Below are 4,826 nucleotides of genomic sequence, written 5' to 3' on the forward strand. Positions count from 1 at the left end.
GGAAGTGTCATGGTTCTAGGTATCCACACTTGTGTCTACCTAGGTGTTCTTGGATGTGGAATGTGAAGAGGCCACATGCCATTCTCAATTGCAAAAGTTTTGGGGAAATTTTGGTGTTGCCTTTGCAAGGTAAGATTTGTAGTCAAACCTTGGGAATCCATATGAAGCTCCCTGCAATCTGAGGGGTTCCTTTAGGTGTCCAAAGCTATTGTGTAGATGGTGGTTTGGATTGCTATGGCTTGACTTGGACACATGCTTGTTTTGGTATCCACACTTGCTTTGCTTTTTTGTTTTGAAATGGTCAGGTAGTTTTTGACCTGCTTAATGATAGGTGGTTGTGCTTTCAAAATGGATGATGAGTTGTCCTCCATGACTTATACTAAAGGGAGAAAGTTAATGGCAATTGCAACTTTAAGGCTATCGATAGATTTTATAGTTGTTGTTTCCAGTATTATCAGTGGTAGTTGTTGTGGTGCCTTTGTCGCATTGGAACTATTGACCAACTCCTTGGTCTCGTCTAGTATGCTCTAAAAGATATCCAGTATCTTCCATGGAAGCAAAATTGGCATATGGTTCATGATTATCAATTGTAAAGTACACTGGTTTGTTGAACTAATGTATATACACTTATATCTACGTTTCCATGGTGTACCAAGTAATAGTTGATTATCAGGGGTATCTGGGGATAGTACAAAGAAATGATGGGGACATGTGCATCCATTGATGTATACCATGGGCTCCACATAATGTGTAACAATATTGACAGTACCATTGAATCCTTTGAATGCTCTTTTCAATAATTGTAGGACCAAATTTGGCATTTTTTGGTAAAGATCCCAACTAATTGTATTCAATTGTGCACTAGAATAGACTATCACATGAATAGGTAACATGTTGGCCCCTATTTTTGCAAAAATGTATGGGTCCAAGATTTCTTCATCTTCCTCAATGCTTGTAATTTGATGAATCTACATAGTCTTATGCATCTCAAAATGTTATTTTCTCTATTTTTCTTTGTTGCACATCTCTGACTTCTTGTTGTGCAGATTGAACCTCGAGATCATGCTTTTAATTTCTTCTTCTAGTTTCTTGTGCCCTTTCAAGCATCTCTTGAGTCAGAGGTAAGTGATATTTCTTAAGCATGCAACCACTGATCCAATTTGGCATTTCCAGTAAATCCAATGTGGCGAGCTTAATGGATCCATTCATCTGTGATATATAATTTATCACAAATGTTCCCATTCCTTACTTTTTTAAATTATTTTTTTCGCTTAAGACTGTAAACAAGCACATAATATCTTGGAACAAAGTCTTTAGACTTCAAATGCTTGTCATGAAACTCTTTCATGCGTCATTTTTTGGTGTATATTGTGATGATTGCCTTTAGCCTAATTTCATCCAACTTCTCTAGGTTGTCCAATTGGTCGGACAGTCCAGTCAAGTTTATTTGCTAAACACAAGGTTAGAATCAGACACTCTATGAGTAAAATTAAGTCCAAACATATGCTATAAGGTGTAGTCCCTAGAGAATTCTTGTATGCAACTTTGTAGGCCCAAACAAAAGAGGGCAACTTTTGATCCCAATCGATCTATTATCGTTCACAATTTTGGTTAGAACCGTGCACATGACTTTGTTGGTACTCTCGGCTTGACCATTAGCCTATGGGTGATACAAATCTTATTTTTGATGTATGATCATGAAGTCATCAATGACTTCATCAACAAAATGAGTCCCTTGATCATTGAAAATCTCAATAGGAAAATCGTACCATATGAAAATATTCTCATACAAGAATTGAGTCGTAGTGCGTGCATAGTTCTTTTGTGTGGATTTTGCCTTTACACACTTGGTCAAATATTTCATAGCAATTACTATATATTTTGCATGCATCCTATAAGCCGATGATGCTATGGGACCCAGAAATCTACACCCCACTTGGCAAACACATGTGCTTCTATCATTGGTCTCATAGATATCTCATTCTTTTTTAGTAGAATTTTTGTTCTTTGACATTCATCGCACCATCTCACATATGCTCAGCATCCATGAAGAGTTTTGAGCCACCAAATACCAACAAACATTATAGGCTTAGATTTTCTTTCAATAAAAAAATGACCTCTCGCTTGCCCCAAATGTGCTTCTTGCTACAAGATCGGCAAGTATTCACTTTTTGATGCACAAATTTTAATTTGATTATATTTGCAATGTTTGTACAATTGGTTTCCAATCATTTTATATGATCGTGCTTCAATTTTGATAGTTTTTATCCTTGTTTTGGACATGTTTGCAAAAAAAGGAACGTGGTTCAAACAATCCACAATATACTTACTCGAATGAGGTGCTATGTTTATTTGAAACAATGTATCATACTCCATAGGGGTTATGCCGGTACATGATTTGCAATTCTTAATGTACATCAAATTTCATACGCCAAAAAACTCCCACTCTTATCAAATTTTGGTAGGTTCTAATTTTTCCATGATTGACAAAGTCCATTGTGACATGTGCTTCTCTCAAGTACAAAGGAATGTCAGAGATTTTGATACACAATCATAGGATGCCATCTAGACCCCTATGATAAATCCGTCCCACTGAGAAGTTGTTGAAAAGGACTGCTTTGCTTGATTAATTGTCTATCAGCTATCCTCTCTCGGTCTATCAAAAATTTTCCTATCATCAAAACTGGAATTATACTCTCAATCCATCTGGGTATCATTTCTAGGTTAAAGAGATGTGCATCTAGAAAGTCATCTTCAATTCCTTTTGGGTTCTCTCCATTTAATTAGCCGAGAAAGATGATCAGCCCTTTGATGTGTTTTTTCCTTTTCTACCACAACTGTGAAATCAAATTCAAGCAAGATGATGAGACATCTAGCTATTCATCCTTTGTTTCACGGCTTGTTTAAGAAGATACAACAATGCATATGATCCACAAATAAAATGAATTGATTGGCTGGGATATAATGCCTAAATTTCTTCATAGAATAAACCATCCCTAATCCTTTCCTTTTCATAGTTCTGTAATTTTGTGCAGCATTGTTCAGTTGATAACTAGCATAACATATGGGAAATTCCATAGTTCCTTCTCTAGGTTGTGCTAGGATACATCCATTAGGAAGAGGATGGGGTCTAGGAGGGCCTCTTTATTTCCCATGAGATTATGGAGGTGATTAATTTTTTTATGAATAGGTGCACGCCATGTGTGTAAGAACGGTGGGTGTGTAAGAGAGGTGTGAGAGTGGTCAAAGGATACACTTCTCCCACAAAAAAAGAGGTTGGGCAACTTTATGATTTTTTGTTTTCCATAACTTCTACATTCAGTCTCCAATTTGAACGGAGATTATAGACTTGTAATCTACATGTCGAGCTCTTTCTGTAGATATATTACATGATATGGTTTTGCCTACTAGATTTTAAATTTCATTTGGGGGAAAATTGGAATTCATATAATACTAATCATTTTTCATGTTTGAATTCAAAATTTGTCCTTTGATTTCTTTCTTAATACTAGAGGTTTGACTCCCTTAAACTGCCAAATAAAGAGTCTCTTGTAGGATTTTCTAATGCCAATGTCAAAAGTAGAGGCATCCACATGTACATGAAAGATCTTGCTCCAATTTGGTGCTTTAAGGATTGGTGCCAATACAAATGCTTGCTTCAATTTATAAAATGATTTTCTGACAATATTTTTTCCAATCAAAGGTCACAATCAAACCATAAATAGGCTTAGCAATGACTACATACATGTAGATAATCTTCTTGTTGTATCCACAATGTCCCATGAATGATTAAACCTCTCTCATTTCCTTTGAGCGAGGCACGTCCACGATCATCTTGATTTTATCCATATCTGTGGATATTCTGTTGGTGAATACAACTTGCCCCAGGATTTTTCCATGTCTAACCATGAAAACTCTTTTTTTGGGATTAAGAAAAATTTGAAAAGTGCGACATTTTTTGAAGGCTTTTTTTATATCCTCCTATATGGTCTTTGTGTAACATTGAGTGCACACATAAATCATTCATATATATTTATAAAAAATAAACGCAAGTATTCTTTGAAAGCATGAGCCATGAGTCTTTGGAAGGTGGCAGTGATGCATTCATTTATCCAAAAGGCATCACACGATATGCAAAAATGCCCCACTTAGTAGCAAAGATTGTTTTGTGTTGTTCAAGTTTAATAGTCAATTGGTTATAACCTAGAAATCCATCCAGAAAGCTATATGCTCGCTTTTCCGCTACTTGTTCCAAGACATGGTCAAAAATATAAGAGGATAATTTCCATGGATGGTTGTTACGTTCACTTTTTGAGATTGACACACACTCTTAACTTTCCATTCTTCTTAGGTTGACCACAATTTGGGGACGCCCAATCTGTGTGTTCAATTTCATAAATGAATTCAACTTCCTTCAACTTGTCAATCTCTTCTTTGATATTTTTGTCAAAAGTTTCATTGTAAGTATAAGGGTTTTGTTTGCATGGCTTATCATCAGGATTTAAAGGAACTTTATGCTGATAGATAGTAGGATCAACCCCCTTCAAGTCCTTATAAGACCATGAAAACACATGCTTATACTCTTTGAGCGTCTGAATCAATAATTCCTCTTCATTTGGAGATAGATCCGTAGCAATATATGCAGGTTTGGACTCTTCTCCTTGCTTTGCTAGATCTATTCTTTTAGCATGCTTAGGTCCATCATAAGACTTCCCTGGTTCAACCTTCTTCCTAATTGGTTTCTCAGTAATGATTTTATTGTCTTAAATAGTGTACTTCTTGTAATGAGATGGTACACTTATTTGGTCCTCTTTTTATTTTACTTT

The sequence above is a fragment of the Adiantum capillus-veneris genome, chromosome 30, assembly GCF_014529385.1.
Source record: "Adiantum capillus-veneris isolate H3 chromosome 30, ASM1452938v2, whole genome shotgun sequence".
Classification (NCBI taxonomy): domain Eukaryota; kingdom Viridiplantae; phylum Streptophyta; class Polypodiopsida; order Polypodiales; family Pteridaceae; genus Adiantum; species Adiantum capillus-veneris.